This window comes from Lissotriton vulgaris, chromosome 1_1 (genome assembly GCF_964263255.1).
Source record: "Lissotriton vulgaris chromosome 1_1, aLisVul1.2, whole genome shotgun sequence".
Lineage (NCBI taxonomy): Eukaryota > Metazoa > Chordata > Amphibia > Caudata > Salamandridae > Lissotriton > Lissotriton vulgaris.
In genome coordinates this window covers 1,684,940,734-1,684,967,159 of record NC_141685.1, presented here as the reverse complement: position 1 = coordinate 1,684,967,159, position 26,426 = coordinate 1,684,940,734, and the positions used below count along the sequence as shown (strand labels likewise).

At 45.9% G+C, this 26,426-nt stretch overlaps 1 long non-coding RNA gene and 1 pseudogene across 1 annotated transcript in view; one reads left to right on the top strand and one right to left on the bottom strand.

The window, feature by feature from the left end:
* The window catches only part of LOC147751055 (uncharacterized), a 95,641-nt gene that overhangs the window by 21,149 nt on the left and 48,066 nt on the right, over window positions 1-26,426 (top strand). The window lies entirely within an intron of this gene.
* On the bottom strand, window positions 20,269-21,404 carry LOC147751056 (18S ribosomal RNA; annotated as a pseudogene).

The following is a 26,426-nucleotide window of genomic DNA, read 5'->3' as shown; positions in this document are numbered from 1 at the left end:
TCTGTAGCAACTAAATATGGATGCCAGCTTGTTGCCTTTCTGGCAATGCATGGTTAGAGTACATGAGCAGGAACAACAAATACTACCTATGTTAAACAAGGTTATCAGCAGACATCTCAGTTCCTGAAAGTTATGCAATTAACAACAGCCAAATCCTATATCGTTCAGAGTAAACAAGCATTGACAAAGCCAATAAGTCTGGCAGCTGGCCTTGGCAAGCTGGGGGAAATGTTACTTCTTTAATATTTATTTTAAGCCTATGCCGCAAACATTAAAAAAGGAAAGCATGTTGCCAGCAAAGTATGGTGGCCTACAAAGGACTGGTTACTGAGAAGGTTTGTTGAGCCTGTTTCTTGACTGCCTGAGGAAAGGGCAACTCCTCCCTGTAGACACAATACCACTCTGCACTTAATAGTACATGTGAAATGGTTCAGGCACTCCTTATTGAGTGGCAGACAGCAGGACATAAAGAGTAAAAAAAAACTCCTGTCCGGGCTGGACAGGCTACTAGGCGTTTCATTCTAAATAAGCAAAGCATAAACAAATGATATTCAAGTAGGATTTAAGTGATAATATCATTTTATTTTGCATTTACTTATAAGCGCTGCAAGTAAGAATGTGGCTGGCAGCCAGGTCCCCATCATCAAAACCGCCCCATAGCAGTGAAACCGACCCCTACCCTTCCAGCCCCCCTGAAAGGCCCAGTAGCCAATCCAGCACACCTTGGTAATCGTATAGCTTTTAAATGAAGATTAAGTAGCAAGGCAGAAAACTCCACCTGCCATCATAGAAGAGGAAAGAGCCAAGTAAAAACATCCAGAAGTAGCTTATGTAGAGGTTCAAACTGCAAGAATAAGATAAACAACGACAAATAATAGCAACGAGGGGAAGAATGTGATGAAAAATAAGAGAACAAATGCCTTACCAGATATCAATCACCTGGACATGTCTCTTTACATATTATTCAAACAGGAAGTGACGTCACAAAATGGACACTACTTCATCTTAGATAGTAAACCTCACCCTGAGTTCTCTGGACAGACTACGATATTGGAAAGGTCATTTTAAAAGGCCCATGACCCTTTCCCATAACTCTAGGCATTGATTTGAAGCTGAGGAGTTGGATACTGTCTCTAGAAGACAGCCAGCTCAGCTCCTGGTGAAGGGAACAAATAAAGACTTACAGAGAATTGATAACAGAGATTTTTTACATGCTCAGTCCATTTAATCCACTACATTGGCATCCTCTTCAGAATACTCAGAAAGAAAACTCCTAGATGCTGTATCTTATGATTGATTCTAAATGATGCAGTCAACAATTTAAATGCGTTTTTAAGTAGCACTTCATAGCACAAATTCTGCCACCTTGGAAAGAGACAGAAGTCAGTGTGAGCCTTGCTGGGATTCCAAATCATGATTGCAGATCAGTACAAGTTTTAGTTGAAAATGTTAAGCTAACTGAGCTACCCTGTCTTGAAAGTGCAAGAAAAAGATAAAAGGTTTACTTAGACATGGAAGTATCATAGGTAGACTCCAAGATCCCGTGCCCACCTCCACATGCATGCTGTAGCCAGTTTGGGACGTTCTGATGAATATGTGACAAAGGAGTGTGTGAAATACAGAAAGAAGCGGGGGGTGATGCAGCGCTACTCTGGAAATTTCATCCAAGAACCTCTTCACCCTTCCCTGAAGTTTCAAATCACACACTTACTCATCAGTGGGGCCCATAACACTGCGAGTCATCGTACACACTTTACTCTACTTAATGGATTGGTGAAACTCAAAGGAGAGCTGCTGGACCATAGCGGAGTGTCTAAATTAAGCTAAATATTTATAATATGTACACCTGCAGTTTAAATTGTTTTACCATGGTTTTATCAACGAGACAATTTATTCAGACACACCACTATTATTTGTCAATGGATCTGCTAGTAAAAATTAGGCTAAGGATGAACTAGACCAGCTTAGTTCTTCATTTATCTAATTTTTATTTAAAGAAAATCTTCTAGCACGACCTGTATTTATTCACTTATAAATTCATTTAATGCAAAATAGATTTAAGTAAATAAAAGAATTTGACTTATACATTTATATTCAAATTTAATTCAAAGCTCAGAAATAAGCACATTAATATTGAGATTATAGGACATGAATATTAGCAAAAGACATAATAGTTCCCAAAGTTCATCTCCCTATTCTCTCTAGCTATTAACCTCATCTACAGACTCCATACTCATCCTAACAAAGTTAAAGTTCTTAAAAATTCAAAGTTCTTACGCCACAGGAAAATTCAACATTCTGGCAGCATGTCAGGATACAAAGATGGAAATCAAAGAATAGAGAGAGAGAGAGTTTCTTCTTAAGTCTGAACACACCTTTTTATACCCATTTTCGCTACCTAATCTATCTACAAAAGTAACTATCAGTGTCTTTTAACAGTTCTAATTGGTCAATCCAAGGGGTGGATGAGCATAACCCATCATCTTATTGTTTAATTTCCGCAAGATCAGATCAATGAAAATGGTCTTTGTCCTTATTATATCCGCTTCGCTCATGTCCTTTAACTTGTAAGTTTTGCCTCTTTTCCCATGATTCTCAGCACGGATGTCCATTTTGTTGGCCCTCAGCTGGACTTTCAGGGCACACTGTCCTTGACCCATTCTGTACAGGCACAGGCAGCTCATACTTGCCTGCAGATCATTTCATCATGCTCATGCGTACTTCACTTCAATCTCGGAGTCACAAAAACTTCCATTTTGTTCTAGGCCTCATAGGCCAGAATGGGACCTATTATTGAAACAAACACAATCAAATGTAAATTGTTGAATAATAACCCTTCTGTTTACCTCCCCCTTACTAAGGTATCCCTGTTAGTTATTACCTAGCAAATAAAGCAACATATATGTGTGTATTGCAGAGTTAGTTTTACCTTATCATTCCAATATAGGGCTTTTACAAATTCCTAGTGGGAATGAATTGAGAGACCCAGCTGACCTGCCATTTGTAGCGGAAATATATTGTCAAGGATATGGCATTTTCCTCTATGGTAAGGCCATTTATAAATTGGTTATTTAAGGGATTGGACCCTGAGTGGGTGCCATGTGAAGAAATGAGGCAGATTAGCCAATCAGGCTGAGGGTTATTTATCCATTGAAACCTACTGTTGCTTTATTTGACGTTCATAGGTTCCTCTTTTATGGTTGAAGTCAACCTTTTTATATATCTAAGATGGGAACATTCTTCAAGTCCTTATAGCTCTAAATGTGATTCGCTTCTACGAACACTTTATATCCAGAGACTATTTTGAGGTTTGTACACCCGTGATGATGAGACTTGGTTTATTAGTGGCCACAACATATGTGGATTATCACATTAAAAGGAATGTTCGGTTCTCCTGTTGCTTTAGCTATATAAAAGTCATTTCTTTTATGAGGTTGAAATATTGTGATCCTGTCTACCTCTACATTTAAATGTGATCGGTTTTGTTCTAAAAGGTAACATTTGATCATTTTTGTTGACAGAGTTGGTTGCATGAAGGTTTGGTCTGGACACAGAAGAACGGATGAGACATTTTTAAACATGCATTTAATCAAGAAAAAATGGACACTTGTAACACTACTCGACCTTTGGTTCAGGGAGATTAGGAAACCCTAAAAAAAATCAATGTTAGTTGGAATGCGGTTTATATGTTTCATCCGCCCCACATTGAGATTATGGCAGTTATCATAGGGTGTTCCTGTTTGTGTTGACTGCCAGCCTCATCCAGAGGCACCTCTAGCCTCGAGTGCAGTGTCCAGAGACAAAAAGGATTTCCCCACAGAAAAAGGAATTAAACAAACAAGTGATACACATAAGGGATATTGTTAAAAAATTGAGAAAATGCCCGAGTGCTTTTAAACATGACACTTGTTGGTCAAGAGTGTGATGATCTATTAGTAAGAATAAGGGTTCCTTTTTGTATCTTTGTATGATTGTGATATTGTGTATAGAAGTATGTTTTTGATATTGTGTTCACGTTTTTATAGATAGTAGTTTGGGAGGAGTAAATTAAAAAATTGGTCCCAAAGAAGGTGGCATATTTGCACTAAGACCACCGAAAGGGTTTGGCATATTTTATTAACACGACCCACAGTGCTTGGACTAGTATAATATGCCATTGAACATACTCAACGAAAAAGGTTACACTCCCACTGAGTGTGTTTTGGGATACAATGACGCACTCAGTGGGAGTGTAACCTTTTCTTAATGATTGATCGGTGTTAATCTTTCTGAATTGTGGTTTTATGAAATGATTTTACCAAATTTTGGATATGTGCTTCATGGGGTCCTGTTGCACACAGATTTGCTGAGTGTGTGAGACTGGATGCAAGAAGGTGTTTTTCAGGCCTTGTAAGGGGAACCCTTGTTTGCCTGATAGTAACTGAAATCCAACAGGTGAAATAAATGCATGAGTGCATTAGTAAGTCCAGCACTCATTCGCTGGGTGAATAATCTTCCTTTAACTGACTTTACTTAGGAGAGCTGCATAGGTCCTACCCAATTTGATAGACTAATCTTGTTTTTCCTTTATAATGATAAAGTGATTTACTATGGCAATGCCACCCCTTTTAATGTTGCCCCTATTGTTGTTGCAACGTCCATTGATGCTCTCCTTGATATTTTTACCACACTTCAGTATGCCCTTGAGGTGAGTTTTCACCTTGCACAATCACTGTATTATAACCCTTACACAATCACTCTAGCAGTGATATAGTCTACCCGCCAAGCGTAGCCAACAATGCTTCTAAATACCTCTCACCTAAAACTCTCATCGAGCAACCTGACATTCTCATTGCATATAAATAACACAGACTGAATTCTGGAACCACACATGCAGGCTTTATTTTCTTCTTCAGTAAATCAGAGGCTTGGGTCACCACTTTCTATGACTTTTTCACCATCTTCAAAACATCCAAGGATCAGTATGATAAAAAAAAACTCTGTCACCTGTCATTCAATCTAACTCTGTGAGCTACATATTAACATTTTTGATGATAGTAGAGCTGTGTTGCAGTCCTCAAGCACCAACCTGCTCATCTTGACCACCATTTTTACGGCCTGAAAGACATGAATCATCTCACAAACAGATGTATCCTCCAAAGGCTCCTGCAACATCCTCTATGACTTATGCGTCCACACAAAGAATGACTCCCACACCTTACAAGTTATCGCCATCCCCTGACAGCTCTTTTGCTGAAAATATTCTCCAATTTATTACCCTCATCTACAACCTCATACAATCATACCAATCTCTGGGGATGCATCACAAGCCCTGAAAAGCACCCAGAAATTGTATATTCTTCTCATCGGTTTATCCCCTTCAAACTCGAACCCTGCTCAAGTCACAGAATGACACTACTTAGACTCTTGTCTTCAGCAATATTTATACCTCTTGTATACTCCTCCCTTCCACACATCACCCCAGACCATGCCACTACATCCCTGCTACTGTTCACACTCATGAAGAATGCCCCCGATTGGAATGGACCATGCATTTCTTCACTGGTATCTTCTTCTCTCAGCATTGCTCCCACAATCATGTTAGTCCAAATCATGACAGAGACAAGAACAAGGAGCAAAGCATCCCTCTATAGCTACATCCCCCCCTATGAATCTGCCTCCTTTCTGAAAAAAGGTGACACCATCTTGCAATTAAATAAAATGAATGACGTTGTACATATTTGTCCATGGAAGAAAGCTCTTTCACCTAAAAATGACTTTATTAACTCTCACGATCAGTCTGAACTGCTCCTCTGCATCTCCTTCCATGATCACCTTGACCATGAAACCTCATGAAATGCCTTTCAACCATCGCTCTCTACACTATTCACCTAAAACATTCACGCTGATGCCCCCTGAGAACTCACTCACCCCTCTTGCCTCTATGATCTGTAAAAATAATTCATACAACACACACAGCCAAATGGAGTAGACGGACCAGTGTAAATGAAAGGACAGACTGTTACACCAACCTCATGACCAAATAATTCACCAAATTTGAGGCTAATACCTACGAATGGCTCACTTACACTGTACCGTAACTAACAGAAAATTGTCTACTTCTAGCATTGCTTCCCTCTCTGATCTATTACACAGCTATGATCTGGACATTCTTACAGTCACAGAAACATGTTTCTTTCAAGCCTCTCGTCCAACAAATTGTGCCATGATCCCAAGTTGCAATAACATAGAATGTAAAGAGAGGACTTCCAAATGAGGCAGCGAAAGCCCTTATCAATAACGAATTATCTCTTGCATCATGATTAAAACAAAATTATGTTCCTATTTTGAATACCTCACTACTAACATTGTGACAAACACAGATAAAATAATCAGACTAAGCATCATCTACTACCTGACAAGAAAGAGTAATTCCTTTATTGATGAAATCACTGAGTTTGTTACTGATCAAGTTTATCTCCCCTAGGGCATAAATGTATCTGTGATTTCAGTCTCCTTTGAACGATGTAAATGATAAGGCCCAATCATATATCAAGACTTTATTTGATTACAATTATGCATTTATTCAAAACATCATGCCTTTGTTCAAATCACAGTGTCATCCACAAGTGAAAGGAGTCATACTGGATCTTATCATCGCAAGGCACAAACATCTAGAAGTCTTTAACCTGCTCACAGTAGCCTGATTAAGCAGCATTATATATTTCTCTCTTCTCAGCTCTCCACCTACACTGAAAGCCAAGCCCTTGAAGACCTTAAGAACCACCAAGCACCTAAAGAGTGATAGTGTAGCATTTCAAAACATGGTTGCGCCTTCTCGTAGTTGCAAAGTCATCTATTACGGACCTCTCTGAGTTCATTCCTGAGTACAATTGTAACTTGGACCATATGCATTGAACAAAAGCATTCTTCCACCTAGCCCATCTCTATTGGAATCAGCTCCCTATTCATCTGAGACAATGCCCTGATCATCTCTAATTCAGAAAGCTCCACAAGACCATCCTTTTCTGATTCTGCCCGTCAGCTTTCCCGCAGCATTGCCCGGAGGGCAGAGATACTCCCGAGGGGTCGATTCTGGCGCTATGTAAATAAATAAATAAATATGTTGGATGAACTTGCTCCCCCGTGTAGACTAAAGGTATATAGAAATATGTCTCCCTGGATCACCCCCAAAGTCAACAATCAAAGGAAACCTTTGCAAGTCTCAATGAACCTTTGGAAAAACTCCCCACTGAAATGTACCCCAACCAACTCAAGTCCAGTAACAATTCCTACAAAACATATCTTTCTAAAGCCAAATATACATTCTTCAGAGCAAGAATTGCAAAATCCAGTAAATCAACCAAGAGACACATACAGCACTTTTAAATAACACTCCGCACAGCCTGTACATCAGGTCAACAGCTCCAGATGTGTTGAATTTGTTAACTACTTTTATTTAAAAAAAATCTTCAACATCAGAAACTAAATTGATTCCTCTGTCACAGAAATCAGAGTGGTGTGACTGTTGCAGCCGCACCTGGTGTTGAGTTCAGAAGGCGTTGTATTTAGAAATAACTTATGGGTTTAAAAGCACCTGCTGCAAAGTTCTTTGCGTCTAGCAGGTTTTAGACAACACAACAATGTTAAGATAATTCTGATGATTAATGTTCCTACTGGAGAAAGACAGAGGTTTGTCTAGTGGCAGTTTTGACTCTTTATAAAGTAGCAGAAAGGGTTAATATGCCTGCTGCAAAGAACGTATACCACGCAGATCACTGAACAATATTTTATGTGGATAGCTCAGTGGTTTACTGCTTTTGTCACAGAGATGATTTTGTTACTTGTAGTTCATAATTTACAATCTTAATATAGCACAGTGACCTATGAACTGTCATTAAAGAGATGCATACAAACAGCATGGTATAAGTTATAACATCATATTTTTCCCCAGTCTTTCATTATCATAATGTGCTAAAAAGGGTTTGTTTGGGTAGAAATACATTATTATTATTATTAAAAGCCAAACCCACCCACTGTCGGACATTGTAAATCCTGAGTTTGCGCTTCTCCAGACCAAAATCTACAGACTACTAGTATTGATGACATGTGAATCCTACACCCTGTAACCCTCATTGTTTCATGTAACATTTCCTATATTGTTTAAACAGGTATGATTCATTGTCTTTGTATAATGTGTGTGTGATGTGAAGTGCTCTGAAACCCTACATTGGTATGAGTAGCGCTATAAAACAAAAGAAATGCATATGAGAGAGGGGCTATGGAGAGATGAGGGGCACTCTTGGAGGGTGATAGTGACAGGATCCTTGGAGAAAGAGGTCAGTCGGGGAAATGCCAACAAAGATTGTGGCACCATGGGCCGCCAGCGCTAAAGCCAGCCCTATGTCCATTGGAAGATTGTGTGTGGCAGAGACTCCTGGTAAAACATACGTTACAGAGAAACCATGGCTGATTATATGCCAGCATGAGCACTTTTGTAATATTTAGTGTTAAGACACAGGGCATAGAAAACAAATATTTGAACGGTAATGCTAACAGTGTGTGCTATGATCATAATATTTTCAAACATTATTCTCAGTACAATAAGTTGATATCACACTAACAAGAAAGAGAACTGAAACTTTCCATTCTCCAAAAAGCTTCAGTGCAATGATTGGAGCTTCAAGGCCATCCGGCCTAACACAAATAAGGCCTGGTAGGAATAAAATCATATTTTCCTGCCTCCTGTGTGCTTCTGCCTCCTTCAGGAGTGATGATTTCAGAAGCAGCGTGCAAGTTCCCCCACCCCTCGCCATGGAAAATAATTGGAGGGGTAAGTATAAACAGTACTCTGGGTTTGTGAGAGGAATGTAACGGTGGGATTAATTTTGTTTCAACAAGAGTGGATTGGACAGGATACATTAATATTTGATAAATGTATTTGATAACAAGATTCCAGTTACAGTACTTTCAGTGTTCACCAGTCTTTCAGTCAGTCAGCTCACATAAAGTCTCTGCTCTTTTCTTCAATTGTAATTCAAGTAGTAGTCTTGCTCCCCATGTTTTCTTCCATCGCTCGATGTATGGATTTGAAGAACTTTCACCGCAAGCTTACGCCTCAAAAAAGAAAGATGTACTAGTTAAGTTCAAAATGTAACTAAGAAGTAAGGGCCAGATGTACACCACAGTTTTTTGGTCGTAAATGCTCCGATTTGGGGTTTTCGATTGAAATACTGCTTTTAATAACGTATTAAACCAGTGCTTAGTTCGTTAAATAAGTGCCAGTACCCAAAGTTTTGTTCTGAGGCCTGTGGCGGGCGCTGCGGACATAGTGGGTGCTGAATACTAAGGTTGCATAATCTTAATTACACCTTCTACCTCTTTAATCCACCATCAGGCCCTCCCTGCCTCTTCATCTCCCTCTTTCATGTTCCTTTCCATCCTTGCTTTCTCTCTTTATCAGCGATTTTCCATCTTTTTCTCCTTCCTTCTATCTCCCCTGTGTGCATTTCTCTCTCTTGCTCTTGGTGAGAGGATTATGAGGAAAAATAAGGGCCTTCCGCACAAACAAAAGTGCCAGTGGGCAAAACCTGCAACTACAAGCTCAAATTAAGAACTGTAGTAAACCCATTATAGGAGTTAGTAACTGTGAGAAGTTGGCCTGGCATATGCTGTCCACTATTCTAGTGGGATTCTTGCACCAGTCTAACAGACCCTTATTGATGGTAGGTTTAAAGACAACCTATATAGAAAGCTATCCTAGTGGTAGCTGTGGAGAGCAGCCTTCAGGCTAAGTCTTGAAGGATATAAAGCAGCTTGTTTTACCAGTCTATAATCTCATGAATGACCAAATGAAAGGAGAACAACACCAGGTATATATATAAAATATATGTGTTTATTCTAAACACATCCCTCTAGTCTCTTTATGAGGCTAGAGGAAAACGTACATTCAGTAAACTTAATTAGCACACAGTAAATTAGCACAATATACCTTGAGCCTTAGGAGCGTACCAAACCATATATTAAGAAAGTGGTATAAGAACCACGACTGACATAGATACAAGGCCTAGAGCCTTTAGAACCACTGGGGCCACCATAAACCTCCCAAGGCAGTGACACAGGGGACCCACGTGGGACGCCTGCAGTGTCTAAACATAGCCGTGAATTACCATTACCTTCTATGGGGAAAGTCGCAGTTGGAAATTTAAAGATTAAGGACACTTAGAAGAGGACTTGGAGCAAACCCCTTTTGAACTAGGAGGTTCTAGAGTCAACACCCACAGGAAGACCGGAGAACTCGAGTTACCTCACCCAGGGAAGCCAGGTGCATAGGTGTCTTTTCGTGTCGGGTTTCGTCGTCGATTTCAATGGCGAGCTGCTGCAAAGTGCTGCTGGGGACCAAGGGAAAGTATCTGGGTGGATCAAAGAGTGGATCAGAGATTTGAAGAACCTGAAAGAAAGCGGAGGCGACAGAGTCTGGGTCACTTGCCAGTGACCAGGAAGGCAATGAGCGGATGCCCACCAATGTTGGGTGATTTCAGGTGAAGAAGGTGAAGCTTGACTCTTCAGCCACGAGGACCAGAAGGCATCGAGGATGACCAGGTGCTGGATTCAAGCTGTCCCACAAAGGATGTCAAGCGCTGCAGTATCGGTTTCTGGATTGGACCCAACAAGCCTTTGCAACAGGAACCCACACAGAGAGCAGAGATTGGCTTTGGTGCCGACCAGCAAGGTCTGAGGGACTCACCCTTTGGAAGGGAGTCAGGGCATGTCTGGAGCCACCAGGAAAGCCCAAGGAAAAGAAGAGTTACCTTCATGGGAACCCACCAGTTGACCGACCAGGGATCGCAAAGGTGCCTCGAGTAGAAATGCTAGAAGTGGGCTCACGGAACATTCATGGAGTGTAGGCCCACAATCTTTGGTGCAAATGGTGCTCGGGAATTGGAATACAAGTAGCCCAATGCACAACTTCAGAAAAGCTCGGGAAGTGGATGCACTAGCAAGTGTGCATGGTGTATAGGAGTTCCAGTCCCACGTAACTCATGAGGGCTGCGGGTCTCAGGTTTGCTGGGATCTCATGTCGGCCTCTGAGAAGTCTGGAAGTCTGTGTCCTGAGTTGCAAATACTTCGGGGTCCGGCGGGAGCCTTGGAAGTGCAGACCATTAAGATGCTTCTTTGGTGCCTGTTTGAACATGGGAGTCACTCCTTAACCCCAAGGGAGATTCTTCCGTCTTCTAGTTATGTAGAATGTCGAAGTTCCAGGATATATGTTGCAGAGTTTCATCCAGGTGTAATCTGAAGTCCTAAGGACTGGGGTCCCATACTTATACTAAGTTAGGGGTTTGGACATAGTCTGTGGACCCACCTATGGGAGGATCCAGGGAGGGGGTGGCTACACCCTTTCCCTTTGTCCAGTTTCATGCCAGAGCAGGGGCTGAGTGCCCCTGCAACCTGTTTGAACTGGGGTATGCACAAGGGCACCAAGTTTGCCCCCAGCACTGTCTGAAAAGCATTATCTGAATGCACCCACCCAGCCCAATACACTAAAGCATGTCTGGGAGGTGGTTACACCTCCCTGAGACAGGAAAACTATTGTCCAGGCCTCCCCAGCCAGAATTTCGTCCAGCAGCAGGAGGTCAGACCAGTGTCTGTGGCTGTAGCATCCATTTTGAGATGCTGGGGCTCTTTTAAACTATTACTGTTTAGGTCAGTGTGTACAAGTCTCTCCCTCTAGAAGGGTGACATTTTACCCCCGCCACCAGGATTGGCGGGGGGGGGGGGTTGGATTCCAAAGTGTTTGACACCGAACACAACATGTTTCCATGCAGCCATTCCAAAGTTAGCATTTCCCGGTTGGTTATAATGCACTTACGAGTATATGGTCTGGCTGCATCCCAGAACAGCTTCAGAGAATAGATACCGAAAGCTGCAAAGGGGTCCTGCTCATGCATGGGCACCCTCCCACACAAAACCAAGCACTCTGCCTTCAGGATTGATAAGGCCTGCCATAGGAGTGACTTATAGGTTTATATGTGTCAGTGATTAAAGGTAGATACAGGAAACCTATATCTTAGTAAGGGGTGCATGCACCACTTTACCCAGGCTGCAGTAGCAGACCTGGGGTGGCATTTTGGAAGGCTTCCCAGGGGTGGTATAATACATGCTTCAACCCCTGGTTGGTGTCTGGGGTACCTATGCCCTTAGTTCCTAAGGTACCATATACTAGGGACTCACAAGGGTAACCCAGTAACCAATCTGGAGTGTACCTAATATACATGCAATCATTTCAAAGAGGAATCAGCTAGGCTGGGGTCCTGGTTAGCAGGGCCCCAGTCAGACTAAAGTCGAGAAACAGTGAAATACCAGCAAAAAGTGGGGGTAACCATAGTAAGCAAATCCAACTCTCCTACAGTAACTTTCACTGACTCCTAAAATGCGTTATATAAATGGATAAGAAATTGCTATTTGAAACTGACCTGTTGTAGGTGTCTACTCCAGATAGCAATTCTTACCCATAAGTATTAACGGTTTGGGACTGAAATAGTGGTTGTAAACAATTAAAAAGTTATCAACCTCCAAATTGGGGTTGTAACCCATTTGTAGTTGAGAAGTGGGTCCCATGGTCATCTCTTCCCCATTGTGAATGTTCAAAAAAAGTATGTTTGTCAGTAAACAGTGAAAACTTAAAAACATTTGCCTTTATTTTTAGACACAGCCCCGTTTCCTTTAAGGAAAACAGGCTACATTTACAAAATAAAATTGCTTTATTGAAATGCGATCATAGATATGGTGGTCTGCTGACCCTAGCAGGCAACCATCCCTTTGATGGCATCCAACCATAGTGAGTCATAGGAGAGGAGTTGGCCTAATGGTTAGGGCGGTCGACCTCGCATATGGGAACTGGGTTCAAGTCTTGGCAATGACGCTGCACAACCTATGATTCTGGGCAAATCACTTAATATCCCTGTGCCTAACAATAATAAATGTGTCCTCATGTAATGCAACTGGTGCTATGTCAAGCGCTCTGATACTCAATTTGTGTCAAGTTTCCGCTATATAAAACTCTGTAAAATAATATGTTTTCAATCACCTTATTAACTTAATTATTTCGCTGCTAGGCCTCTCCCCATGCTAACATTACAAAAGAGGGGGGTTGAACCTATGCAGTCGCGGGGACCTGGGTGTTATGTAGTAAGTGTAAAGAGGGGTCCCCGCAAGGAGAACGTGTTGAGTGAGACACACACACTAACACAATTATAAAACAATTAATCAAAGATAATCAAGGGTTACTCATAAACAAATCTTGTCATTTATTCAACAACACTAAGTATAAATCAGTAAGACATTACATTCAAGTTTGAAGAGTAAGTAGCCCCAAAACGGGAGAGGGAGAGGGAAGAAAATGTGCTCAAAGCAGAGTAAAGTCAAGAAAAGTACACAGACTCAAAGAAAATAGGTTGTTACAGTCTTCAAATCGTAATTGGTATTATTCCAAAAACAGAAGGCCTACACAAATTGTGGCATACATTGTAACACAATTAACCTGGGGACATTCTACGGTCACATACACAGTTCAATGTAATCAGGGGAGTGTGCCGGAGGTCCCAAAAAAGGAAAGTCGTCGACGTTTTGACCCCTAAACGTAGGCTACAGTAAGTCCTTTACCGGGGTCTTCATCAGGACAGGTACGGTGGGGGAGAGGACGAAGTGGGGCCGTCCTATTTCAGATTAGAATAATCAAAATGCTGAAGTAGGAAGTCCAAATATTTACTGTTCCAGGTAAAACTAGCTGCTCCAAGAAAACACCAAATTAACTACACAGGAGTGATAACACTGGAAGTCTATGCAATTCGAGTGTGTTGCCTGATGTCGTTTATCCTCACGAGTTGATGCTTTAAGACAATGCCGATGTAACACCTTGTTTGTATCTGGGCGAGACCGAGATGGATTCAGTTGTGGCACTGTTGCGTGTTCAATCGGTGGCCAGTTCGCCATGCTAAGACTTTTTTCAGCAATTTCGGGTAATTCATTCTTAGGACCCCATAACATTTTGCCCACATAAGGTATCCATGCCAAATTTGCATCCTTTATTTCCAACTTCCTGAGGATTCTAAAGGCACACAAGGTCTGTGGATTCCTCTGGAGGGGACTGGGAAATTAGCCGAAATACACCTACATTTAGATTGTTTTGGGGAACAAGTGCTGCAGAAGAAAGTGTCTGTTTTTTTCTCCTGCAAATAGCATCAACAAAGGGTTTGTGGCGCTAAAATCACCATCTTCCCAGCTTTCAGGAACAGGCATACTTGAATCAGAAAACCACATTTTTCAACACAGGTTTGGCATTTTACTGTGACATAGCCCATTTCCCCTAATGTTTGTGCTTTCAACCTCCTTCCAGTTAGTTTTAGAAGTGGGTGTGAAACCCATGGCGGAACCTGGAATGCTATACATATTTGAAAGGTAGACACAATTCTGGGTTGATATGTTTAGATCCTTCACATTTTTCTTATAAAATGTAACAGTTGAATAAAGGAAATATTGAAATTGAGTTGAAAAAAAATCAGTCATTTGTGTCTACGTTTTCACCTGTAACTCTTTCTAACGATGGCCTATTTTCAAAAGCAATATACCCTTATTTCTGCTAGGCCCTTCTGCTTGCAGGGATATATAGTGCTTGTAGGTTCTCCAAGAGCCCAAGGAACCCAGAGCCAATAACTGAGCTGCACCTTTCAATGGTTTTTCATTGCGTGCCAGGTATACAGCAATTCATTAGGCAAAATATAAAAAGTGAAAAATAGGTATCAAGGAAACCTATATATTTCTGAAATGGGCACAAGATGTGGAGTTTATTTAAATTACTAGACCTGCAGCTCTAGTAACATTTTATGATTTTTCAAGGATGGAGCCCAGGACCGAAGTCTCCCAACACAGGGCCCGCTGGGGCCCTGTTGGAGCTCATAAACCCACCCATGCAGGGGAGGACTCCCTGGGCCCGCAGCACCCCTCGGTCCCTTTTCCAGGCAGCAGGCTAGAAGGCGGAGCCCAGCACCGGAGCTCCCTCCACACGCATGGCCCAGCAGGGACCCAGGGCCCAATCAGAGCATCTAAACCCGGCCAAGCAGGGGAAGCCTCCTCAGGCACTTAACAACACCGCTTGGGCCGTGGAAGGGTGCTCAGGGCCGTGGTCGGCCTTTAGTCCTGGGCCTGCTGGTTACCTGACCCATGCACAGCCCCATCCTGCATGTTCTACCGGAGAAGGGAGAGAGAATTTTCAAGGCATGCTGCTTCCCCTTTGCCAGGCCCCAATTGTTCTCAGAGAATGGTAAGCCTTGTTCCAGGCCTGTCGACAGTACCTCTTGATTGGCGCCGGATAATAACCAGCGCTACCATTTGAGACTGGGCCCAGGCATCTGCTGAGGGCTTCGCTGAGCTCACCTGGCCTCATGTTTTAGCTCGGTGCCATGCTGGGCCTTCATGCAGGGTTGCTCTAGCCTCTTGGCCCAAACCCAGAGGCAGAGCGAAAGAGGCCCCCATGGTCTGAAGCCACCCAGTCTTGGGTAGTGATTACCACCACCATACCGTGGGCTCAGGGTGCTGTCTTGGGTGGGAGCCTTACACCTGCCTGGAGCCCAGGCCTTGGCAGCCAAGAAGAGTTAAACCTGCTCACCCCACACTCTCTCTCTACGGGCCTGCCAAGGAAGCCCATTTTACTTGGCTATTAAGTCCCAGCAAAGTGGGGGCTTACAGAACCCTGGGGATGAGAAAAGTGGGAGTTAGCTTGGCTGGCTGGCCAGCCAGCCATATGGTCACCCAGCCTGCCAGGCCATCTGGTTGCACAGCATGACGACCAGATGGCCCAGAATGACCCAGTGACCAGATTGCCTGGGATCTAGTCAAATGGAAGTCCAATGACAAGAGTGGCCATGCACTCTAAGGCCAGTGCTCAGGAAGCTCCTTACTGGGGCTGATTGCCTCGCAGCATCTTGTACAGGACTAGAGGGACTCGGTCAGGCCATCTGGTCACCCGGCTAACCCACAAGGCATCGTGCCCCCGTCCTTGCATCCGGTGGCACAACACTGGAGGGGGAGGCCTCCGTGCCAGTCAGCACATGATTGAGGCCGCCTCCCACGGGCCCACATTCTCCCTCTGCATCTCTGCTGCCAGCCTGGCAGCAGAGGGACCCATCACCAGGTGTGGTGGGGTGGTCTGCGGGCACCCACGGATGGAGGGAAAAGCTTGGCTCAAGGAATGACTTTTAATTGCATTTCGCAGCATGGTAGCTGTTCTGCTATTTACCAAAAACCCTGACCCAGAATCAGATCATCTGCAAATGATTTAGCATGATTTAAAGAGAGTTTCAAAGTGCTTGGCCGGGGAGCCCCCCATCCTCATGGATGGCAAGGGCTCCAACAATGGCAGAGGCAGGAAGACCTACCTCTGGCCCCTCTCAGAGGAAGACTTCAAACCCCACCTGCACATCAGCCATCCAGCACCGAACTCATATCCAGCTTAGCGGCAGCACCTAGCCATGCCGGAGGGCTGGGGTTGGCCCACCCCTTGCCCTGTTCAGAGGCACCGGAAGTGAAGAGCTGGGAGGTTCCCCCTCCCACACGTCCCCACCAAGAGGGACCGAGGTTCACTGACGGCGGCAGTGCCTTCTCATACAGGCCTTTGGGAGTGCTCCCAACCCAGGGAGGTACTGCGATACTGCTTCATGATAAGTGATTGTGGGTTCCCTCTTGGGAGGGCCTTCCATCAGCACTGCACAAAGAGGGGCTGGGATGAGGGCCCCACCCACGCTCCATCCACCAGTCCCTCACAGGTACGGCGGTCAGGTCCTCCCCCAGTGGAGGAGCCTGACCGGCGGCCTGGTCCTGGCCCATGCGCCCCAGTGGCAACAGGCTGCTCCTCCAGCCAGGACATTCAAGGGCTGGGCCAGGCATTGCACCTACAGGTGTGGTTTCCACCTGGAAGACAGGCCGATGGTTTGGCGCTGGCGCCATCAGTCGCTCGGGTAGCTCCGCCATTTAATGATCCTTCCACAGGTTCACCTACAGAAACCTTGTTACGACTTTTACTTCCTCTAGATAGTCAAGTTTTATCGTCAAGTTTTATCGTCTTCTCAGCACTCTGCCAGGGTCGTTGCCAACCCCCAGCGGGCTGATCCGAGGACCTCACTAAACCATCCAATTGGTAATAGTGACGGGTGGTGTGTACAAAAGGCAGGGACTTAATCAACATGTGCTTGTGACCTGCCTTTCTGTGAATTCCTGATTCATAGGAAATAATTGCAATCCTTAATCCCTATCATGAACGGCGAAGGGTAGACACATGCTAATCCATTCAGTGTGGCGCGTGTGCAGCTTTGGATATCTAAAGGCATCACTGACCTGTTATTGCTCAATCTCATGTGGCTGAACGCCAATTGTCCCAGAAGTTGGATGACTACCAGTGGGGGTCAAGTAACTAGTTAGCATGGTGGGGTCTCGTTGGTCATCGGAATTAACCAGACAAATCGCTCCACCAACTAAGAACAGCTATGCACCACCACCCACAGAATTGAAAAAGAACTATCAATCTGTCAATCCTTTGCTTGTCCAGGCCGGGTGAGGTTTCCCATGTTAATTCAAATTAAGCTGCATGCTCCACTCCTGGGGGTGCCCTTCCACCAATTCATTTATGTTTCAGCTTTGCAACCATACCCCAGAATACAAAACATTTGGTTTCTCGAAGCTGCTCAGCGGGTCATCGAAATGAGACATATCCGGTCCTAACAACTTCCGACCAATCTCTAATATTGTGACTTTATCCATACTAGTTGAGAAGTACGTACATACACAATCTGCAAACACATTGATCATTTTCAACTCCTTGACCAGCACCAATCTGCTGTCAGATCTGGACACTGTATTAAACTGTGTTAACACACATAGTAGACAATGCTCTAAGACTTCTTGACCAAAACGAACCATGTCAAATTATACTGCTTGAGCTTTCCTCAGCGATTAATACGGTCAAACACAACAATTTAATCAACATTCTAGAAACAAAGATGGAATTATCAGGTCTAGTCCTAACTTGAGAGAAAGAGAAACTTGTTTATTTAGACCTTGGTCTTTTAAACCATACAGAACACACGCAATTAGGCTCAAAAAGTACAGACAGACAAAATTCTACTACATCTTAAATAAGTAAAATTCGGTACTTGTTAAAAGAAAATTAAAAGAGGGTGACGCCCTCAGAAACACTACATACAATACGCCCTATTTTACAGAAATCTCAAAATCACTAAAAGGATAAGAAGAAAACTTTCATTTTATAAAACATTAAAACAATTTAAAATCAGTGCCCCTCTTTCGAATCACCCTTCTATATTCTTTTAAACTCTTCAAAAATGTACCCAATCCAATTGCAATTTCTAATGTGGGAATATCGGTAAGTAAACATACCGCCTGGGCACGTGAAGTTATCTTATGTGATAGAAATATCGGACGTAAAAACAATTTCCATATGTGGCATATCATGTCTTAGTCCACGCCCACAGTTACAATTACCTTCTGGGCCGATCAGTGCAGATTTTAATTTTCCATCTATCTTCCATGGGTTAACCCCAACCCGAGTCCTAAGAATTTCATATCTCAGCACTCGATTGGGCAGAATGTCCAAATACGGGAACCAGCCATCATTAACCTATGACTTTTTTAACCACTGGACCGATTTTTTCTCTGACATATAATCTTGGTCCTGCGCCCTGGAGAGAGACTAGCCTTGTTCCCTAAGGGTTTTCTTAGTAAACTCTGCCATCAAGGCGTCCTGAGAGAATTTCACATTAAGGCGCCCAGTTACTTTCTGGAGGGTTTTGCTCACATCCTTTGCCCAGGCAAGATTACTTATTTGGATCTCATCCCTACACCACTGTGAGACCTTTAGTGTCACTCCTGGGTCTTGGCGCTTCCAGAATCATACCAGGGCCATTTGAGATTGTACGGTCCATGAAGTTAGCCCAAGCTCCATTCTTATTGCTTGAACCATTCCAGAATCTTACCAGGGCCATTTGAGATTGTACGGTCCATGAAGTTAGCCCAAGCTCCAATCTTATTGCTTGAACCATTCTTATTGCTTGAACCATCTTATTGCTTGAACCATTCTTATTGCTTGAACCATCTTAGTCCTAACTTGGTTTGCCTTGTTCCTTCAAAATAGATCTCAAAGAATCATAGGCAACAATGATCTTTCCAACAGTAAGCCGGTCTCTATTGGAGTTCCACAAGGATCCACACTCTCACCCACTCTCTTCAACCTCTACTTGGAACCTGCAACAGAAATTCTGAAATGGTCTGACATACAATATCACATGTACACAGATGATACTAAACTCCATATGAAAATGTCCTCACTAGACAACATCACTACTCTCAACCATGCTCTTCTGAAAATTGAACAGTGTTTTCTGACAACCACCTTATGTTAAATACACTGAAAACAGAATTCCTCTAGCTTGCCACCGCACACATTCAGGACTGGCTCAAACAACTAAAAGCCCTCAATTGCATCCCAGATCACTAGGCCTAATCTTGGACAAATGCCTGAATATGCAAGAACCCATCAGTGCAACAATCACCAACTATGCACATTAAGAAAAAACAAACCGTTCCTGCCGCCTACTGACCTGAAACAAGCTGTCCAATCCCTAATTATCTCCCATTTAGACTATGGAATTGCGACCCTGGCAGGGCTACCCAAAGCTAAACTGGCCCGGGCCACTCTGAACTCTGCTGCCAAATTCATCAAAGGCTCAGGAAAGCATGACCACATCACACCAGACTTAATACAACTCAACTGGCTCTCAATCTATACAAGGATCAGGTATAAGATAGCCTGCTTGATGCACAAAGTGCTCAATCAGAACCCACTCACTTGCCTGGCAAATAAACTTGAACTATCGGGTGGGAATCATGATCTAAGAAGTTCACATACTTTACTGCTGAAACCACCAACGTTCAAAAAGAAGAGAACCTACAGACGTGCCTTCTCAAGTGTTGCTCCGAGAAATTGGAATGCTCTCCTGCCAGAAATCAGAATGAACCCCTCAACCTATGCATTTAAAAAATAATTTAAAGGTTTGCTCTTGAATAGTTACATATGACAATAGTACTGTAGCCTTACAAACTAATGGTACTGACCTACAACCCTGCCTTCCCTGTCTACTATGCAATTTTCATTTTGTTAACTGTATACATGTCTACTATGTCTCCATAATGCTTCTACTACATAAGCTTAGCTAGCTATTATGTTCTCCTATGCCAGCCTAACCAGCTGGCTTCCTTGTACAGTGCTCTGATACCCTCCCGGGTCTTGTTCGCGTGCAAAAAAACCTTTCAAATAAATGCCGCCAGATCGCTCGTCGGCATCGTTTATGCTCGGAACTACAATGATATTTGATCGTCTTTGAACCTACAACTTTCATTCTTGATTAATGAAAACATTCTTGGGAAATTCTTTTGCTATGGTTTGTCCTGCACCAGACCAAGAATTTCACCTCTAGTGGCACAATACGAATGCCCCCCTGGCTGTCCCTCTTAATCATTGTCCCAGTTCCGAAAACCAACAAAATTGAACCGGAGTCCTATTCCATTTTTCCTAGGTGAATTATTCAGGTGACCGGCCTGCTATGAACACTCATTTTTTCAAAGTAATCACTTCAGACCCCCACAATACTCAGTCAAGAGTACCAAGGGGGCATTGAGTGGCAGGGGCTGGGACAGGCAGTAGCTCGCCTCGTGGCGGACGGCCAGCACAATCTCAAAAACCAACTACGAGCTTTTTAATGGTAGCAACTTTAATGTTTGCTTTTGGTGCTGGAATTACTGTGGCTGCTGACACCAGACTTGCCTCTAATAGATCTTCATTAAAGGATTAAAAGTACATTAATCTTATTTACAGGGCCTCGAAAGAGTTGTGCATTGCTAGTTTTCATCACTATCTCTCCCAATCGGGAGTGGGTAATTTGGGTGCCTGCTGCCTTCCTTGGATGTGGTAGCCATTTCTTAGGATACCCCATTACCCAAGGTCCCCATGGTAGGCACAGACAGTACCATAGAAAGTTAGTTGGCAGACATCCAAATGTATTTTTACCATCACAGGATGTGCAATAGGCCCGAGGTTTTCTAGAGTCACCAAAGCAGCCGGTCAAGCCCGGTTTGGTCTTGGTCTGATAAATACATGCATCCCGTGAGGTCAGCACTTGTGGGCATTTATTAGCTCTAGAATGACAACCATTATCCAAGTAACAGATGGAGCGGTCAAAGGAACCATAACTGATTTAATGAGCCATTCGCAGTTTTACTGTACCGGCCTTTTGTTCTTAACGTGCATGGCTTAATCTTTGGGACAACCATATACTACTGGTAGGATCAACCAGGTAGATACACCTGCTGGACGAGTTGTTGGGAGGCTTGCTGTGGGGACAGGTTTGGTGACACAGGAACCAGCAGGCTCAGCCATCTCTACAGAAGAGAGAAGCGGGTCGAGGTGCAGCTGAGCGAGACACAGGGGTGCAGGCCTAGGGGGCTAATGACACCCACAGAACGGTCATTCAAAGCTGCTGCAGAAATGCTCTAGGTGGAGGAGGGCAATGGTTTGGCGCACGGGGGCCCAGACCACCAGGTGGCATCTGGGATCTGGCACCACCCTTCCCCCTTCCACTCTGGTCATACCACTGTGTAGCCACAAGCTGCCAAGGCTGCTCGTCCTTTGCTCTGCTGGGTAGGGTTTCCACAAATGATGGCTCCTTGAGTCAGCTTATCTCTGACAGGGTGGAAGCTCTTTGCTTGAAACAACAGCTGAGGCTGGCCAAGCAGTCCATCCCTAAACCGACCAAGATGCCTAATTGGTCAGACTATACAGCGCTGGCCAGACCTTCCCTGGGCAGGCCACCCTCTGCTGGGATGTAGGCTTTATGTCCCTCCCTGTTCTCAGGGAAGGCAGGCTCAGAGGAAAGGCCCATCAGGCAGGCGCTTACCTGGACCCTGGGGAACCAGGCAGGCTGGCCCAGGCAGCAACCAGCTAGACCACAAGAAGGTCAGAAGCACCCTGTCCCTAATAATGCCGAAGAAAAGTACCACCCTTACTAGTAATCCGTACAAACCAAGGTGCAGAAGGGACCACCGGTGCAATTGCACTGGACCTCCTGGAGCCCTGCATGGGTTTGAGGAAGCAAATGAGCCCTCATTGGGACTTTCAGGACAGGTGGGATGTCACAGTTTCGTGTCTCTGCCTGCTCTCTGGGAATGCAGGCTTGAAGGAAAGGCCCATTGTTCAGGGCAAGGAAGCAGGAACAGACCCAGGCTCCTGGAAGCACCAGACTGAAAACCGCTGGACCACAAGGGAGTGTGGAGGACCAGAGGAAATCTATGAGCAGCGAGTGACAGAAGGGGCCAAACGAGTAAATGCACCTGACCTCCTGGAGCCTTGGCTGGGCTTAAGGGAGCAAATGAGTGCTCATCAGAACTTCAAGGGCAGGCAGGCCATCTGGTAGCCCCATTGGAAAGCATTATAGTGTGATTATAAAAATGAGAGATCCTAGAAACCTCCTTTAGTGACAAAGCTTATGCCTGATTGTCTTTCCCAGTGACCATAGAGTCAAGATGTTCCACGCTATATAAAGAAGAAAACCTGTATGTAATACTCCCCTGATTCCCCCTTTTTTCACTTGTAAATAGCAAACACAGGAACAGGTTTTGATTAGTTCCTCCACTCTCTACACACAGGTATTTCCAGTCCTCCTTGCTAACCATCCACCCTGATGAAGACCTCTGGTTAAAGAAACGCCAAGCAGAAGGTTGAAACACATTGGTTACTTTCCCTGAGAGAAGAGTCTAAAGAACCCAGGACAAAATTTATGCTGAGAACTTTTTCTAGCTTAGAGCACACTTGGTACCGCTCAGATCTGGGTTCAGAACTTGAGGCTAACTCTCATTGGCTAACTAAAGGTTTAGCGTACTGTGAGGATTTCAATGAGATAAGTCCACGTACAACTATCTAAAAAAGAAGTAGGACTTTTCGAATTTGTTTGGCTTTTTGCACAGTTTCAATGTATATATTTTGTACAGGTATTTTTTTGTGTATATTGTAGAGTTATCCCTTCTGAAAATTGTCAAGAATGATGTTGAATGTAACTGTATTTTATATGTCTTGATTTGTTTGATTTTTGTATATACATTGTATACCATTCAGAGTAATTAATTCTGTTTCTAGTATGTCCTGCATAGGGACACCTCGTCTTGGTGAAAATGTAAAAATATGTTTGATATGCATTTAACTGCACACCAGGGATTAATAAAAAATCAACCTGGTAGAAAATTATTTTTGTATTTATGCTGTCAGAGGTTTCATGTTTTGAATATATCCCACTGGAAAGCATGGCATGCAACTAGATGGCTAGGCTCAGGGGACTCTGCCGCCTGGGTGCTCAGAGCCCCAGATGTGCCTCAGGCACAAGGCTGCAAGAGGGGACCTGCTGGAGCTCCGACCCACGGATCGTGGCAGCTTAACACACAGGTGAAGCGGGGGACCAGATAGCCCAGGACTCAGGACCCAGGACCCATGATACAGGCCCCAGGCCCAGGACCTAGGCACCAGGTTCCAGGACCCGGGACCAGAGCCACAGGACCTAGGACCCATGACCCAGGTCCCAGGATCTGGGCCCCAAACCCTGGGACCCAGGAGCCATGACCCAGGCCCCAGTACCCAGGCCCCAAGACCCTGGACCCAAGGCACAAGGACCCAGGTCCAGGCCTCAGGACCCAGATCCCAGGCCCCAAGACCCAGTCACTGGGACCCTGACACAAGGACCCAGGACCCAGGATCCAGTCCTCAAGAACCAGGACCAAGGTCCCAGTACACATGTCCCAGGACCTAAGACTCATGACCCGGGCCTCATGACCCAAAACCTAGGCCCAGGACCCAGAACCCAGGCCCCAGGACCAAATAACCAGGACCTAGGACTCAGGACCCAGGACTCTGGATCCATGACACAGTTCCCAAGACCCAGGCACCAGGACCCGGGACCCAGGCCCAGGCCCAGGACTCAGGCACCATGACCCAGAAGCCAGGCCACAGGACACAGATCCAAGGACCCAAGACCCAGGAACTAGGACTCAGGACACAGGATCCATGATCCAGACCCCAGGACTCAGAATCCTGGACCAGGCACCAGGACACGGGACCCAGGCCCCAAGACCCATGCCCCAGGACCCAGGCTTGAGGTCCTAGGACTAAAGCTCCATGCTCAAGGACCCTAGACCAAGGACCCAGGGCCCAGGGCCCAGGACCTAGGTCCCAGAACCCAGGCACCAGGACCCAGGTCCTGGGCCCAGAATCCGGTCCCTGAGACCCAAGCCCCTGACCCAGGTTTCGGGACTCAGGACCCAGGCCCCACAACCTAGGATCCAGGAACAGGCCCCAGGACTCAAGCACCAGGACCCAGTGCCTGGGACCCAGGACTCAGGAACAAGGACCCTGGCCCCAGCACACATGATAAAGGCCCCATGGCCAAGGACCTTGGACCCAGGCCATAGGATTCAGGCACCAGGAGCCACAATCCAGGGTCTGGGACCCAAGCCCTAGGACAAAGGCCCAAGGACTCAGGACCCAAGATCCTTGACCCAGGACCCATGCCCCAGGCACAAAGATCGATGGCTCTGGGGCCGGGACTCGGGCCCTACAACCCAAGCACTGGGACCAGGACCCAGGTTCCAGGACTAAGGACCCAGAAACCAGGCCCCAGGACCCAAGCCACAGGAACCAGGCTCCAGGATCCAGGGCCCAGGGCACAGAACTCAAGCCCGCAAAACAGGCCCCAGTACCCAGGCCTCAGGCCCCAGGACTCAAGACCCAGGACCCAGTCCCCAGGAACCAGGTCCCATGACCCAGGCCCCAGGACCTAGGCACCAGGACCCTGGACCAAGGCCCCAGGTTCCAGTACCCAGGACCAAAGCCACAGGACCTAGGATCCATGACCCAGGTCCCATGCCCAGGAACTGGGTCCAAGCCCTGGTGTTGGGGTTCAGGGGGGGCAGGTGCCTTCTGTCTAGTTCCCCGGTCACTGACCCAGAGACCAGGCCCTAGGACCCAACCACAGGAACCAGGCCCCAGGCTCCAGGATCCAGATCCTGGGCCCTGGACACAGAGCTCAAGTCTGCAAATCAGGCCCCAGTAACCAGGCTCCAGGGCCCAGGACTCAAGACCCAGGACCCAGTCCCCAGGAACCAGGTCCCATGACCCAGGCCCAGGCCCCAGAACCTAGGCACCAGGACCCTGGACCAAGGGCCCAGGTTCCAGGACCCGGGACCAAAGCCATAGGAACCAGGATCCATGACCCAGCTCCCATGCCCAGAACCTGGGCCCAAGCCCTGGGACCCAGGAGCCATGACCCATGCCCCAGTACCCAGGCCCCATAATCCAGGATCCTGGGCCTAAGGAACAAGGACCCCAGTCACTGGAACCAAGCACAAGGATCTGGGACCGAGGATCCAGTCCCCAAGAACCAGGACCAAGGTCCCAGGAGACATGCCGCAGGACCTAGGACTCAGGACCTGAGCACCATGACCGGGAACCCAGAACCCAGGACCCAGAGCCCAGGCCAGAGGACCAAATAACCAGAATGCAGGATCCAGGACCCTGGATCCATCACCCAGTTCCCAGGACGCAGGCACCAGAACCCGGAACCCAGGCCCCAAGACCCAGGACTCAGGACCAAGTCCCCAGGGCCCAGGCCCAGGACCCAGGCACCATGACCCGGAACTCAGGCCGCAGGACCCAAGCCCCAGGACTCAAGACCCAGGACCTAGGACTCAGGACACATGATCCATGCCCCTGGACCCTGGCCTCAAGTCCTAGGTCCAAAGCTCCAAGTATTAGGACTCAGGACCAAGGACCCAGGGTCCAGGACCTAGGTCTCAGAACTCAGGCACCAGGACCCAGATCCTGGGTCCAGAATCCGGGCCCTGGGACCCAAGCCCTGACCCAGGCTCTGGAAATCAAGGCTCAGGACCCAGGCCCCACAACATGGGACCCAGGACACAGGCCCCAGGACTCAATCACCAGGACCTAGGGCCTCGGACCAAGGACCTTTTTCCCCTGACCCAAGCCCCACGACTAAAGCCCTGGGATCGAGGAACCAGGACCCAAGGCCCAGCACATAGGAAAAAGGCCCCATTGCCAAGGACCTAGGGCCCAGGCCATAGGATCCAGGCACGAGGACTCACAATCCAGGACCTGGGACCCAAGCCCCAGGACAAAGGTCCAAGGCCTAAGGACTCAGGACTCAGGATCCGTGACCCAGGACCCATGCCCCAGGCACCAAGACCTTGGTCCTGGGCCCAGGACCCGGGCCCGCGACCCAAGCCCTGGGACCCAGGTTCCAGGACCCAGGCTCTAGTACCCA